Here is a 17,353-nt window from a genome sequence, read left to right as displayed (position 1 = left end):
GATCTTACTCAAGCCATGATCACTAAAATAATTGATAAGAAAATGGAGGGGAGACAGGGATGAGGCAAGGAAGGAACTTATCTCAGCAGAGTTGAAGTCTTCAGATGGTTATTGAGAAATGGGATGAATGTGGCAGATATTGATGGTGTTGAAACAAAGGTGTTGATACAGTGCAATCAAAGTTGGTTGGAACAAAGGGACTCCCTGATAGTCCCCCAATGTTAAAAGGCCCTAAACAGATCTGCTTCATGTACCCCAGTTTGGGGGAATTTAAGAAGCCAAAAGCATAGATTATGATGAGAAACCCTGCCCTGAATTGCCTATGAGTGATGGTTAGGTAAATTAATCATGGTAAAGATTTACCAAATGGCCAGGTTCTTTTGGCCCAACCCCTGAGGACATAGGCACTCTGTGTGCTGGGCATTGATTGGTTGGTAATGACACCAGTTAAGTCAAGAGGTCAGACTGGCTATACTAGACTAACCAGAATGGAGCAATGATGCTACCCTGGCAGAAGCCAGAGTTTTCACCTTCCAAAAATCCATGAAATCAAACACAATTCTAGGTCCTGTGGAAAAGTGAATATATGGTTTTGGTGTCCTGCCACCAAGGGTTAGGAGCCTTTGCCTATTTCCAATTTCCCTTTCTTTTCTCTCAGATATCAAGAGCCCCCCTTCCTACTGTCCTCTACCCTCCAGAATCCCCTACTGCATACCCCACAGTTCTGTCTTCTTGCCCCAGTTTTAATTTCCATGTGTCCAAATAGCCTATTGTTAATTGTTTCCAACTTTTAAAGTTTGACGACGGCCTCCCTCCTATTTTTAAACGTATTATGCAAATTATTTAACATTTCAAATAATTTGGCCCTTTGAGCTGTTAACCACCCCTAAAAAGGTACTGACAAGTTATCACATACAATTAACAACTTAATTGGCTACATATTTTCTTTCAGGAATGATAATAAAATAATATTATAATGAAAAACTTAATCATAGGAGCTTTAAAGGAAAATCCCTTTAATTCATTAAAATTTAAACCATAACAATAATAACTTCATTACTTTAGAATAAAATTTGGCATATGAAAAGTTAGTGAGATGTAGTAGGATTGTCACACTCTTTAGAATTTACTGAGTGATACTTGAAACTATTATATATGGGAAAATAAAGACATAATTGTAGTGCTGCTGAGATTAATACTTTTTCAGATGTCTAAAACATTATAACAAAGACACACATGAGGGCGCTCTCATCAGTCAGAAATTGCAAGTGTGTATATATTTGTTGCTGGGAATTAGACTTTTAAAAAGTCAACACTAGTACTATATTTTTACAGATGGAAAAAATAAGGCCTAAAGTGATTTTGACTTTATATGCCCTATTCTTTAGAGTACATAAATTGGGTATTAAGATTTTTTAAAAGATTGTATAGCAGTCCCTTGGCAGTGAATATATGCTGGAAAATTTTGACTCTCATTTGGCAATTGTTTATTTAAAATCTTTACCCATGGCATGATATAATTTATTTATAATATGTAGGAAGAAACAATTAGTGTATTTATTTTTATGAATTTTTGTTCCACAAAATCTTGATTGTGATTTATTTATACTTAAAGCTGATTCTCAACTGATTTCTTTGGATATGATCCTTATTCTCTCCCAGATCTCTGATCTATTCCTAGTTCTTTGGCTTTTATATAAATATAGAGTTACCAGACTGCCTGCAGATTTTCCAGAGAGAAGGTCTGTAAACACCCACAACGATTTTATTAGATAGATGCTATGATGAGAATATAAAATGTAGATATTCCCCCCAAATTAGTATGTATATGGCAATATAAAGACAGCAGATATCAATAAAATATGCCCAAATGAAGGACTTATGCTTTTTCTCAAGCAATGATAATGGTATCTTCATTAACATAGTGACTCCTTGTTTGGTCTCTCTTGTGCCCAGTTGCCACCACTGAGGTTGGGTTGCAAAGGGTAAATATGGCCTTAGAAAAAAGGTTTTCTCTGACCAAAATGAAGACTGACCTGGCATTGCCACAATCTCTAAGTAACCAGTCAAAACTAGAACAAAGAGACCATATGTATCAAAAGTCCTAAGTTCCCATCACTACAGGTTATCAAACCCAGGCTCAGTGATTGCTTATGAAGTAAGCAGAGGGGACTCAAACATCCGCTGGAAATGTAGACTGTTACGTGGCCAAGGTGATGTCTTCAGTGTGGTCTTTTCAATAGTAAAGATATTCAAACATATGCACACAAACAAAAACATGATATTCTAAAAATTAAATAGATTGTGCCACCGATCGCCTCCAAAATTTTTTGGAAGCACAAGAATATGAAGATGCTTTACTTTGCAGAGTATCATTCAACTGAATTGGGATGCCAGTATGTCAAGATTATGAACCAGATTCTTGGGTGGTATTCTTCACAATTTTGTTGCAAGAGCCTATTTCTTTGTGCATTGTTATTTTTATATGTTGCTAATTTTACATTTTATGAAGCCGCCTCCCCTCTATTTTCCTCCTCCCATATATTTAGCTATCTAAAAAGCACATGCACAACAGAGTGACTAATTTTTCTTGTCATTCACGTCTTTTGTTTCACCAATTTATTTACGGATTTATAGCTCATTGATTTTCACAGTTTGAAAATTAATGTTAAATCAATACCTTGTATAAATTTATTATGATTTTACTGTAAATTATTTTGCAGTAGATGGTTTGGCCTATGTGGTATAAAACTCTGTTGTATATAAATGAAAACATTAAGCAAGTTGAGGGCATAAAACCAGCTAACACCCTAACATAGCAGCTTATGGGTGAGAAACTATATAGCATTTTTATGCAGCATATGGGAAAACTGTGCAGCATGGGAGATTTGAGTATTAATTCTACAGTTGTACTAAATCTAACATGTCAGTCTCTATCTACAATCCAGCCAGATTTAAAGTGCTAAGTTTTTGCTGCTGTACTGAATACTGAATTATCTAAGATGGTGGTGTTCTAGGAAGCCCACTCATAAAGCAAATCTAGACCACTTAGCATCTATATATGAAACATATATGTTTCCCATGTACCAACAATATTTATTAAAATGCCTGTGTGTAAAATTAACTCAAAATGGACCTAAATGTAAGAGTTAAAATGATAAAATTCACTGAAGAAAATTGATAGATACTGAATGTTTGTGTCCCTTCAAAATTCATATGTTAAATCCCAACATCCAAAGTGATGGTATTTGGAGGTGGAAACTTTGAGAGGTGATTTGGTCATGAGGGTGGAGTCAGAGATGTTTTCCTTTTCCACCCTTCCTTGCCACCACCAGCATCAGAGGAGCAAGAGGAGAAAGCTGAGGAGAGAGAAATATCAATGTAGACTATGCCTCTTCTCCACTCTACATCCTTCCGTCTTTGGGCCAAGCCTGCTCTGGGAAGTGAAGTAGGTGAGGAAGAAATGAAATAAAATTTAGGGTTGCCAGATTTAGCAAATGAAAATACAGAACACCCAATTAAATTTGAATTTCAGATAAACAATGAATAATTTTTTTAGTATAAGTATGTCCATAATATTGCATGTTTCTAAGTGCACCATTTAAGTTTGAAGGGTATAATAGTAATTTTTAAGGGCTTGACTTTTAGCATTGGAAAGGGATCAGCAAGTTACAGAATTTGCCCAAGATGTTAAAGGGACAGGAGGGATTAAACATAGTACAGTTGGGCCCATGAGAGAAAAAAGAGTTTCACGTTTATACCCCCTGAGTTGAAACTCTTCAGTAAACTGGTTCAGTAAACTGGTTAAGCATATGTAAGTAAATCTTCCATGCACTTCCATAGTTTGTGATTAGTAACAATTACTAGAGTGCAACAACAGCTTGAAGTCTTCTAGTGAACCCTGCTCTCAAAGACACTCCAGTGGAACATCACTTATATAAGTCTGAGGGTGTCAAAAACTCTTTTATCTGACCAAAACTCCTAGAGTTATCCAAAAGAAGATAGAAGAGCTTTGTCCTTGATAAAAGAACTTCATCCTTTTGCCCTGCACTTGCTTGAAACTGCTGAACCTTTAACCTCAGGTAGCAAATTCATCCTATCAGTTTCTCGCCATTGTTGCTTGCTACCAAGTCCTCTTCTCTCACCCCCCTACCAAAGTCAGCAGCTAGACAGAGCCCAGAGTGAAGAGGGTAGAACTGATAAAATATAGTTGTTTTGAGAAGGAGCTGAGGGGGCAGTTTTCGAATGGCAAGTTTCAAACAATAAATAAGAGACAATTTCCAGAGGGCAAGAGAATATAGCATCATAAAGAAATATAGGTTGGTCCTAGCCCAGTGGTCGGCAAACCGCGACTCGCGAGCCACATGCGGCTCTTTGGCCCCTTGAGTGTGGCTCTTCCACAAAATACCACGTGTGGGCATGCACGTACAGTGCGATAGAAACTTCGTGGCCCATGTGCAGAAGTTGGTTTTCGGCCTGGGCGAGTCTATTGTGAAGAAGTGGCATTAGAAGAAGTGGGGGGTGTCGGTTGGTCGGGCGACGGGAGATGCGGTGCAAGTGGGCCATGTGATACACAGCGCAGGGGAGGTACATTGTTTTGAGGTACGTTTTTCGCTGAGGTCGACCCCTTCCAACTCTCCCATCCACACTCATCTATCTGAAACAAGTATACAAGACGAGTGTGGATGGGAGAGTTGGAAGGGGTCGACCTCAGCGAACATACCTCAATCAGATTGAGGACGTTTTTAGCAAAGGCCAGCTTAGGAGTACCCTAATTAATAACAATGTACCTAGCTATATGGTTTAAGTTTAAAACATTTGGCTCCCAAAAGAAATTTCAATCGTTGTACTGTTGATATTTGGCTCTGTTGACTAATGAGTTTGCTGACCACTGTCTTAGACAGTGGTCGGCAAACTGCAGCTCGGCGAACTGCGGCTCGTGAGCCACATGCAGCTCTTTGGGCCCTTGAGTGCGGCTCTTCCACAAAATACTGGCTCTTCCACAAAATACCGATTTCTGTGCACAGACCACAAAGTTTCAATTGCACTGTACGTGCGTGTCCACACATGGTATTTTGTGGAAGAGCCACATTCAAGGGGCCAGAGAGCCGCATGTGGCTCACGAGCTGTAGTTTGCCGACCATAGTCTAGCTGATTTGGCTCAGTGGATAGAGCGTTGGCCTGAGAACTGAAGGGTCCCAGGTTTGATTCCAGTTAAGGACATATACTTATGTTGCCGAGGCAACCAATCAATATGTCACTCTCACATTGACGTTTCTCTCTTTCTGTTTCTCCCTCTCCTCTCCACTCTCTCTGAAAATTAATGGAAAAATGTCGTAGGGTGAGGGTTAAAAAAAAAAAAAAAAAAAAGAGCCCAGCTGACATGGCTCAGTGGTTGAGCATCAGCCTATGGGCTAGGAGGTCATGGTTAGATTCCTGGTAAGGGCACATACCTGAGTTACAGGGCACACCCAGTAGAGGGTGTGCAGGAGGCAGCCAATCAATGCTTCTCTCATCATGGATGTTTCTTTCTCTCTCTCTCTATCTCTCCCTTTCTCCCTGAAATCAATAAAAATATTTTTTTCAAAAAAGAAATATAGTTTGAATACACGTATTGTGCTATGTATGCATCATGGTAGGGGGCAGGCAATTATAGGAATATGGTCATAAATGAATGAGTAATGAACAAACAGATATTTCTTGGTTGTTAAATTTTAATCACTCCTATGAAAAGTATTTCTCTAATAATTTGAAAAACATTTCAAGTTAACAGCCAATAAAATATTTAATGGCAAAACACAAAATATTTCTATTAAAATGAGGCATCTATAACTTCGTTGTTATATAATTCTAGTTCTTACCAATGCAGTGACACATGAAACAGAAATATGAGCAATTAATAAATTATGACATGTTCATAAATGAAATACTGTGTAGACACTGAAATGATGTTCCATGAATTTTGAAAGACATGAGAAATTTTGGATTGTGAATGAAAACATAGGATGCAAAACTGTTCATGGTCAACATCAATAATCAGACAAATTGACATTATGTGCCTCCTAGCAGGATATACTATAAATATAACATCATTTCTATGGTGTTTTCGCCAAGAAAGCATAACTTGAATCTAATCATGAGAAAACATCAGGCAACTGTAAGTTAAGGGACATTCTACAAAATAACTGGTCTTTATTATAAAAAAAAAAGCCAATGTCATGAAATGCTAAGAATGAAAATTAAAAAGACATAACCAAAAGCAAAGCCTGACCCAGAATTTTCTTTTGTTATAAAGGATATTGTTGGGAAAATTGGAAAAACATGAACAAGATTAGATAGAGTATTGTATCAATATTAATTTCCTGATTTGGTCATTGTACTGTGGCTATTGCAAAAGAATTCCTTGTTTTTAGGAAATACACAATGAACTATAGATAAGTAAAGGGGCTTCATAAGATACTCTCAAAAGGTTGAGAGAGAGAGAGAGAGAGAGAGAGAGAGAAAGGAAAAGGAAAGGATAAAACAAGCGTAGTCAAATGTTAACATTCAGGGATCTGGGCAAAGAGTAGAAGGGAGTTCTTGGTACTATTTTTGCAACTTTCCTGTAAGTCTGAAATTATATAAAAACTAGGGGCCCGGTGCACGAAATTCGTGCACTGGGTGTGTGTGGGGGGGGGGGGGGAGTGTCCCTCAGCCCAGCCTGCCCCCTCTCACATACTGGGAGCCCTCAGGCGTTGACCCCCATCACCCTCCAATCGCAGGATCGGCCCCTTGCCCAGGCCTGACGCCTCTGAGAGAGGCGTCAGGCCTGGGCAGGGAACCCTCATTTCCCCCCATCACTGGTTCTGCCCCCAGCCCAGGCCTGATGCCTCGGCCAGAGGTGTACACCCCCATCACCCTCCGATCGCCTGATCGGCCCCTTGCCCAGGCCTGACGCCTCCGCCAGAGGTGTCAGGCTTGGACAGGGGACTCCCATCTCCCCCTGATCACTGGCTCTGGCCCCCGCCCAGGCCTGAGGCTTCTGGCCCAGGAATCATGCCTGGGCAGGGGACCCCCATCTCCCTCTGATCGCTTGCTCCACCCCCCGCCCAAGCCTGATGCCTCTGACCCAGGCTTCAGGCCTGGGCAAGGGGACCATCATATCCCCCCAATCCCTGGCTCCGCCCCCCACCCAGGCCTGATGCCTCAGCCAGAGGAGTTGACCCTCATCACCCTCCGATCACCAATCACTGGATCGGCCCCTTGACCAGGCCTGAGGCCTCCGGCAGAGGTGTCAGGCCTGGGCAGGGGACCCCCAGCTCCCCGCGGTTGCAGGCTCCGCCCCTGCCCAGGCCTAACGCCTCTGGCCTAGGCGTCCAGCCCGGGCAGCAGGGACCCGCAGCTGCAGCGACCCCGCGATCGTGGGCTTCGCTTTAGGCCCAGGCAAGGGACCCCTAGCTCCCGGGACTGCGAGCTTCGACTGTGCTCAGCTCCCATCGCTGGCTCCACCCCTACTTCCTGCTATCACTGGCCAGGGTGGCAAAGGCACCTGATTCTCCGATCATGGCTGGGGGGCAGGGCAAAGGCGGCCCCAGGGCCGCCTTTGCCCTGCCCCCCAGCTCTTAGCTCCCCCCTGGGTTTCTGATCACAGTCAGTGGCAGGGGGCTTCTTCCTGCTTTCCCTTTCGCCTCCCTGCATTGTGCCTACATATGCAAATTAACCGCCATCTTGTTGGCAGTTAATTTGCATATAGCCCTGATTAGCCAATGAAAAGGGTATCGTCGTACGCCAATTACCATTTTTCTCTTTTATTAGATAGGATAAACACAAGAGCAGAAAATGTTCAGTGTGATATTTGTTTAAGAACACATATTTTGGCCCCTGCTAGGTGACTTAGTTGGTTAGAATGTCATCTGTACACCAGAAATATCGTGGGTTTGATTCCCTGTCAGGGCATGTACCTATGTTGTGGGTTTGATCCCCAGAAGGCAACTGATCAATGTTTCTCTCTCTCTCTCTTCCTCTAAAATCAATAAAAACATATTCTCAGGTGAGGGTTAAAAAACACCTTTATTATTCCTATCAGGAAATTCCAAGGGTTTTAGAAGCCCTGTGCCAGGAACAGGAACAAAGACCAAATATATATATTTTTTATTATAAATCACAATATCACACAATCTATAGTGATCTATAATAAGAAACGCATAATATGCAAATCGAGTGAATGGCCAAACAGCGGAATGACCATCCTGATGACCTTCCAGATGAAGCCGGGGCTGCGAGGGCCAAGGCAGTCAGGGCTGCGAAGGCCTACTCTTACACGAATTTCATGCATCGGGCCTCTAGTAGTATAACATTTCATTCCTGGATAACTGGACAAATTATAGGCTTAGGTTTGCACATTTTTACTATCACTTGAAAAAATATGCAACGCTTCACTAATTTGCGTGTCATCCTTGTGCAGGGGCCATGATAATCTTCTCTGTATCGGTCCGATTTTAGTATATGTGCTGCCGAAGCAAGCACTTTACTATCATTTTCTGATATATCTTTTTCAATTACAGTTTACATTCAGTATTATTTTGTATTAGTTTCAGGCATACAACATAGTAGTTAGACAGTCACATACTTTACAAAATGTGCCCCTGATATTTCTAGTACCCACCTGGCACCATACATAGTTATTAAAATACTTGAGGCCCAGTGCATGAATTCGTGCATGGATGGGGTCTAGCTGCCCGCCCCCAATCGGGGGGAGTTATTAATGTCAAAAATCTTTGCAGGGTGTATACACGTTTGCTTTTGGCTTTTGGATGAGTTGAAGCTTCAAAGGCGCTTTAGTGTCAGGGACACTTACAGCTTCTGTTTCTAAGCCTCTCCCTACACAGGTCATGTGGTTTAGTTCCCTGCTGACAAACCCTCTAAAGAGAGGCCGTGGTGTGATGTGGCTGCCCTCTTTGGTAGTAAGCAGTGGAGAGAGAACGCAGGAAGATGGTGGTTGTGCTGGGCACCTCTCCTGGACACCTGACTGCTTCGGGTTGGGAGGGGGGGTGATCGGGGGTGGGGAAGATAGTGGTTGTGCTGAGTACCTTTCCTGGACACCTGACTGCATCAGGGTGGGAGGGCCAATCGGGGGTGGGGAAGATGGTGGTTGTGCTGAGTACCTCTCCTAGACACCTGACTGCTTCAGGGGGTGATCGGGGGTGGGGAAGATGGTGGTTGTGCTGGGTACCTCTCCTAGACACCTGACTGCTTTGGGGTGGGGGGGGGGGTGATCGGGGGTGGGGAAGATGGTGGGTGTGCTGGGTACCTCACCTATACACCTGACTGATGGTCCAGACCATGAGCAGTTTTCCTTCTGATCACTTGTCCATTCAGGTTCTGGTCTATGAAGGCTGGAGAGCATTTACTTACTTAGAATCACTGAAGGTCACACTTCAGTGATTAGGGAGTGGCGGGGGGGGGGGGGGAGACTGGGGTTGGAACTGGCTGGCCCCGCCCCCACAGGTGGTTGGTTGGCTGGCCCCACCCCCGATCAGGCTGGTTACCTGCCACAGTGCACATCATAGCCACTGGTCATTCTGGTCATTCCACCAATCGGTCGCTTGGCTTTTATATATATAGACTAGAGGCCCGGTGCACAAAACTTTGTGCACTTGGGGGGGTGTCCCTCAGCCTGGCCTGTGCCCTCTCACAGTCTGGGACCCCTCGGGGGATGACCATTTGCTGGCTGAGGCCTGCTCCCCAGGGGATTGGGCCTAAGCTGGCAGTCAGACATCCCTCTGGCAGCCCAGCAGCCATCAGGGGATGTCCACTTGCCAGCAGGGAGCAGACCTAAGCTGCAGTTGGACATCCTTAGCGCTGCTGAGGAGGCAGGAGAGGCTCCCACCACCACTGCTGTACTAGCAGCCATCAGCCTGGCTTGTGGCTAAGCAGAGCTCCTCCCATGTAAGAGCGCTTTGACCACCAGAGGGCAGCTCCTGCATTGAGCGTCTGCCCCCTGGTGGTCAGTGTGTGTCATAGTGACCAGTCATTCCCAGTCATTCTGCTGTTAGGGTCAGTTTGCATATTACCCTTTTACTATATAGGATAGAGGCCTGGTGCACGGGTGGGTGCTGGCTGGTTTGCCCTGAAGGGTGTCCTGGATCAGGGTGGGGGTCCCCACTGGGGTGCCTGGCCAGCCTGGATGAGGGGATGATGGCTGTTTGTAGCTGGTCACACACCCTTCAGGGTGGGGGTCCCCACTGGGGTGCCTGGCCAGTCTGGGTGAGGGGCTGAGGGCCATTTTCAGGCTGGTGGGCAACTGAAGCTCCCAGCCTCTCCTTTTTTCTGTTTTTTTTTTTTTTTTTTTTAAATTCTGGGATTTATTTATCTTCTATAGCTGTCACTGGAGCTGAGAGCCGGCCCCAGCTCTGAGGCTGCGGCTGGCTGAAAGCAGGTATCTCGTTTGTTTAGCTTCTATAATTGAAACATTGTTGCCATCACTACCGCTCTAAGCTCTGAGGCCGAAGCTGGCTGAAAGCAGGTTTCTGGAGCTTGTTTAGCTTCTGTAATTGCAACATTGTTTCTTAGAGTGCAGCTCAGAGGCCGGCAGCGGCAGGTGGGGAACGTTGGCTTCCTCCATCACTGGAGCAAGCAAGTCTCCTGTTCGCTTCAGCTGCCTGGCTGCTGGCCGCCATCTTGGTTGGAGGTTAATTTGCATATCGCCCTGATTAGCCAATGGGAAGGGTAGCGAAGTTACGGTTAATTACCATGTTTGTCTATTATTAGATAGGATTATTGACTATATTTCCTCTGCTATACTTTGCATCCTGTGACTATTTTGTAACTACCAATCTGTACTTCTCAATCCCTTCACCTTTTTCACCCAGTCCCCCAACCCTCCTCTTCCCCCAACCCTCCTCCCCTCTAGCAACCATCAATCTGTTTTCTGTATCTATGATTTACTATAATTTTTAAGTGTTTATAACTCTTCGTTCTGAATTTAATATCAATATTACACTATCAGGAAGATAATGGAAAGTAATGACAATAAACAAAGTCATTAATGTCAGTATATTTTCTTAAATCCTGATGATTTGGTTATATATTTGCCACTTACTATAAGCTTCATTAATAATTTAATTTATGATGGGTCAGCAGATGGTAAAATAGTTTAAAATTTACAAATGTAAAATGAACTGGGAAAAGAAAATCATTTAAATTATCTGTGCTAGAGAATCATCATTTAAGGTGGTGTTCAATAAATTAATAAGAAATTTGGTCTGGAAAAATGTTTCATTATTTAAAACAATATATGCAGACAGTGGGAAAAATCCAATACATTGTTGGATTGCATATGGCAAGGTGCTGGTTTGCATAATTTCTAAAACTCTGGGATTTGGACTGGAACGCATTGAAAACTTGGTCAGGCAGATGCTTTATATATCCCGGATAGTTCTGTCGCCAAGCGTTTCTCTCACATCTGTCCCTTCATTTCTATTCTCAATGCTACCAACTTATTTCAGCTCCTTATGTCTTCTCCCAGTCTATGGTAATAATCGTATAATTGGTCTCTCTTTCTTGGAGCTTCCCCTTCTCTTCTTTGTATAGATCTCTGGATTAATCTTAATATAATGCTTTCAGTTGTTCTTCATAACCTCTTAAATGAAATCAAGCTTCTCAGCTAAACATTCAAAATCCACTGTGAATTCCAGCCTGAATAGCTTATGTCTCCTGAGGATTCAGAGGCCTGGGAATAAAAACAACAGACTCACCTTCACAAAAATAAACAGCATTCTCCTAGCTCAGCCCCTCCCCACTGCTGCAAAGACCCCCATTATTTCTGAGGCTCCTTCCCCTTTTCTTTGGCTCTTTTGTCCCCCCCCTGGGTTGTCTGCTGAGGTATCCACATCCTGATGAGCACCTTGATAAGAATAATAACATGAAAGAGCGATCCTTTCTCAATGTATACAAATATCAAATCATTATGTTCTACACTTGAAACTAATATTATGTGTCAATTATACCTCAATTTTGTTAAAAGAAAAAAATAACACTAAAGATGACTATGAACCAGACACTGGGTCACACTGTTCACGTCTGTTACCTGAGCAAATCCTTACAATCCCCTGCGCAGAAGGTACCAGCAGGAACTAGTAAGTGGCAATGCCAGGATAAAGCCCCGGAAGGCCAACTCCAAAAGTCTAACTCTCAACCACCAACCACACTACAAGGACACCTCTGATGTCACCTTGCATCATTGAGGATGAGGAATTCCACAGACTCTATGCCCTTGAGCTGCCTTCTGTGTTTCTACCTTACAGTGCTCCTCTCCCTGCTTAGAAGTCAGTGGTGCCATTGTCACCAGAGCCTTGGGCCTGGACCTGCACCATTCGAGTCACTGGTGAGCTGGAAGATTTGATGTGTCAAAGCTTCAGTCTGTCTCTGGAGCCCTTCTATTGTCATAGCCCTGTGGGGTCCCTACCCAGGTAGGCAGGATTTATTCTCACCCTTTTGAGCTATACTCTGATGCCAAGGTACCCAAACTGTTCCTGTGACCATTTTATCTCCCCAGATTCTTTTAGAGATTTCAGTGAACATAAATCTTCCATTTTTAACTTTGAACCCCTTCTTTCTACATGACAACTAAGTGTGGGTTCATGAGCTGGGCTGGAAGATCTAGTGTGAACAGTGGCCCCTGGGATGAACTCAAAATCCATCCCTTCCCCACTAGGGGACTGGGATGGGTGGGAGAAGCATTTTTTAAAAATATATGTATTTTTTATTGATTTCAGAGAGGAAGGGAGAAAGAGAGAGATAGAAACATCAATGATGAGAGAAACATCATTGACTGGCTGCCTCCTGCATGCCCCACACTGGGGATCAAGCCCGCAACCCGGGCATATGCCCTGACCAGGAATCAAACCTCGACCTCCTGGTTAACAGGTTGATGCTCAACCACTGTGCCACACTGGCTGGGTGGGAGAAGCATTTTTTATTGAATCCCTCTTTGAACTGTTAATATGAATATATATATATATATATATATATATATATATATATATATATATATATATATATATGTATCCCTTTATCAGTTGACAAAATCTAGTTAAAAATAAGCAAATAAAAATTTCAAATCCCCCCTCTCTTAATCCTCCATACTATGGTTAATAGGCAGAGTCTGTGTAATTTTTTCCTGGGAGGCCGTTTAGTCTCTCATATAAACCGATCCCTGGCGGGTCCCAACTCAATATACTCCTGACTCGAACTCTGTTTAGACAGAGTTGAACCCAACTGTATTTATTCCCTACAATTCCCATATGAACCCTGGAATCCACCAAATGGAAACATACCCCAAACAGCCCTGTGTTTTCTTGCAATGTCTTTTTCATGACCCTTTCTTTACCTAAACTTTTTACAACTTCTACCTCCTCAAATCTTACCTTTTAATGCGAAGGTCCAAGGTTCCTTCCTCTTCCAGGAATCCTTTATTGAGCACCATAGAAGGAACTCTCTCATCCTGCCCTAAACTCCTAAGTGCTTTAAGTCACTTTCCTGGCACTTATAATGGCCATTTTTAGTTCTTACTGCACTCTCATGCAGGTGTATATTCCACATCTGTTAAGATCTACTTCATTTGGGTCTCGGAGACTCTCCCCAGGGAAAGGGAGAGTATATTTCTCTGCTACTTTAGGGTTTGAGTTAAAGCCTAAGCCTCTTAAATCTTGATGTGTGTATGTTGGCGGGTGGGCGCCGGGAGGGATCTCTCTGGTTTCATGATGGCTACCCACATTCCCGTAGATTGGAAAACTGGGAAGGAAAAGTAGAAATAAATGAATCTCCTATACCTTGGAAATTAGTTCTTTCAACAGATTGCGTTAGCACTTGAAATCACTGCCTTAACTACTAAAATTGATTAAATTAGCAGCTCTGTATTTTGCCAAGATTTTTATAGGATTCCCCACCCCCATTCTCAACAAATTAAAACTTGGCTTGGAGGGGAGTATAGTAGACTGGAGACATTTCTCCTCCTGTCACTGGATGCTGGTGTAGCAAGCTTTTGACAGTTTTTAAAAAGAAAAAGTTAATTCTTGATTACTACTCCTTATGCTGTCTTATATCAGGACTGCAGTATGGGTGAATGGGAGGAAAACTGATGTAACATTGAAGAGTTTAATAAATATTTGTAATTTGGGTTTTTTAAGTCATTGATTCACAGAAGGCTATTATTATAAGAAGTAGAATTATTTTATTTCAAAGGTAATGCTAGGTCTTTGATAATATGTTAATGAATTGAATAAAATATTCCATTATATAAATGTCAGACCTAGAGCAAACTTACAGCTTAAAACATTTAAAAAATGTATTTTTATTGATTTCAGAGAGGAAGAGAGAGAGAGAGACATCAATGACGAGAGAGAACCATTGATCAGCTGCCTCCAGCACGCCCCATACTGGGGATCAAGCCCGCAACCCAGGCATATGCCCTGATCGGGAATTGAACCGTGACTTGGTTCATAGGTCGACACTCAACCACTGAGCCTTGCCGGCTGGGCGAAAACAACATTTTTAATTTGTCGTGAAATATAATAACTGCTGCAATCATATTTACTGTCCAAAAAAGATAAAACTCCAAAGTCTAGAAAAAAAATGTAATGTTCAGCTTAAATAATGCAAGAGGGAGTGATAAAATGATGAAGAAATATGTTTTATGATTTCAAAGTAATATAATTTCAACTTCCAGTTCAAATGAAGCACATATTTTACTAAACCCTGTACTCACATCAGCTTTCAAAGTATGCATTTTTGCTTGTGTTATAATTGGAAGTGAAAATAGGACACAAAAGTATATATATATCCTATATATAGGATGATCACAGCAATGTTGTTTTTTTTTAAACTGTGCATGACTAAAAGCCCAAAGGAAATGCACTGATGTATTATTAACAGTTATCTTTTGGATTGGGGCTGCAAACATGATTTTTTAATTTCTTTCTTGTTTTTGACATTTTCAAAATCTTCTATAATGAGGATATATTTATTTTATATTGACCAAATGAATGAAAAGCTATTTTTTAAAGTAAGCATTTATTTCCCACACTGTCATTGTGTTTATTAAGTAGAATATTTCCTTTCTTTATGCTCCTCATGCTTGTTTGGGAAAGTGGTATGAGCAAAAATTAAATGCTGAGATGAGCTCCATTCAGTGTTTCCAGGAAGCAGGTATCAGAACACAGATGAACACGCTTTGGCCTTCAAAATAATCAAGACACTGGATAGTCATAATTTCAGTTTAACCCTCCTCCCTTTGTGACTAGATTGTTTTGCCATGGAACTGTCCACTGGAGAATTCAGATGTGTAAATGCTCAGATCTTGCTCCATTTGACAACTGCTTTCCTTCACCACCTTTTAGTATACATAATGATTTCAATGTAGGAATATCGTGGTGTAAAGTGGTAGGGAAATATAAGGTGCTAAAATAAGGTAAAGCAATATAGTTAAAAGGCTGTGGAGTTGCCTGTTGATTGCTGAGGGTTTCTGCAGATTTTATCTACAGAATCAGCGAATTGTGCTGATGAGTAAGGCAATAGAATCTGAACAACCAGGATCAAAAGGAGAAAAGATGTCTTTGATCATCTATTTGACTGAAAGTAATAGTCACAATTTAGTTGAGTATTTTATAGGTGCCAAACTCATCCAAAAGAACTCTTTTTCATCTACATTTAATGTAGCCATTGGCATTGATTTGTACAAAAGTGTGTTCAAAAATCTTTAGAAAAACAGGTATGCATTTGTCTGGTTTACCTCCATATTGGAGTGCCAAAGAAAAATGTCAGGTGTGAAATCATGAATCCGATAGATGTTGCCGAGGTAGAAAGATTCATGAATGAGTTACTTTCAGGTAGAATCAAGGATGGGAAATGTCCGGCCCATAGGCCATATAAGGCCCGTGAAATCATTTGGTCTGGCCCTACCAAGGCATTAGGGGTGAGTTCATTAAATGTGCTAATCACATTTAGTAGCTTGCAGTACCAGCTCTCCATAAGTTATATATTCAGGTTGAAAATAATATTTGAAGGGGTAGAATTGGCATTAACAATTTGGAAAATTGGTAATTCTTTTCCAATAATGATTAGCACTTTAAGTTTGAATAAAGAAAAAGATTTTATTTCTGTGTGTAACTGCTTTTCCTTGTTGACTTGCTTAATTAGATCTGTTCCATTTACATAAGAACATAAATATTTTAGAGTAAACCCAATTTAATAAATGAACAAACTTATTAAGATGTAATTACATTTCTAAGTTCTGTGTTTTAAAAGTCATAATTAGACTACGGATTACAAAGTATTCTACATGGAGCCTTTAGGGAGGTTTGGCTTATCTTTCTGTAATTTTATTTGGTTTAAAGCTAAACATGCATTAATATGGAATGAAAGGCTTATAATTGGAGTAATTTCATATTGATAAAGCAAAGTTTTTTAAAAAACATATGTAGAATTACTATTTAAGATGGAGAAATGGAAAATAAAAGCATCCCAAGAAGGAATTTCTGCTTTGGCTTCATGTTTCCCCACACATAAACACTTGTATATATTATTTATGAATATAAGTGAGTATGGATAGTATGGATATAAGTAGAAAAGTACAAAAGTGTGCCTAAATCAGCTTCAGGATAATGATTATCTTTGGGGAGAGAAAAAAAGAATTGAGAGGTTTGGGCTTTAGTTGCATCTGTAATATTTCACTTTTAAAAAGAGTGAGAAAGAGGGTAGGTTTCTCTTATGTCCTGAATGTTTGAAATATTTCATTAATTGAAAATTTGAAAGCAAAGAAGAAATCAGCAGCTTAATTCTCTGATTGCTTTTCCAAAGATCCAAGTGTGTATCTCCTGTTGACTTGAGAGCATTGTTAAATAAAGCTTAAAGGGTGCCTAGGGGGTTTATTTCTACAATCTTAGCATATACTGATAACAACAACAGCACTAGCTTATTAAGCACTTACAGTGTGCCAGGCACTATGTGAAGTGCTTTAAATATGCTCTTTACGGCTATGACAATAACTGTGAAGAAGGTATTTCCTTCATTCATTTCTATTTAACAGATGGCAAGGTGAGCTATAGTTCCAATCCATTAGTGGTGATAAAATGTGCTAAGTGAAAACTCAGACTTCCAAATGTCAAGTTTAATATCCCAAAGATCATTTCTCATCTAGTGGTTTTCTTTTTCCAGGAGTTATTTTTACATTTGAATATGTTTACTTGAGGAAAATCGGAAAGTATGGGCAGGGAAAAAGAAGGTAAAAAATTGTCTAGCCCTAACCGGTTTGGCTCTGTGGATAGAGCGTCAGCCTGCGGACTCAAGGGTCCCAGGTTCGATTCCGGCCAAGGGC

General features: G+C 41.3%; 1 long non-coding RNA gene and 1 other non-coding gene across 2 annotated transcripts in view; one reads left to right on the top strand and one right to left on the bottom strand.

Moving 5' to 3' along the window:
- Nucleotides 1-17,353, top strand: part of LOC132218520 (uncharacterized) — a 66,601-nt gene that overhangs the window by 4,646 nt on the left and 44,602 nt on the right. The window lies entirely within an intron of this gene.
- LOC132219511 (U6 spliceosomal RNA) lies at nucleotides 8,399-8,505 on the bottom strand. Its single transcript, XR_009449502.1, has one exon. It is a non-coding gene; the product is annotated as a U6 spliceosomal RNA (small nuclear RNA).

Source organism: Myotis daubentonii, chromosome 16 (genome assembly GCF_963259705.1).
Source record: "Myotis daubentonii chromosome 16, mMyoDau2.1, whole genome shotgun sequence".
NCBI lineage: Eukaryota > Metazoa > Chordata > Mammalia > Chiroptera > Vespertilionidae > Myotis > Myotis daubentonii.
This window is presented reverse-complemented; position numbering and strand designations above follow the sequence as displayed.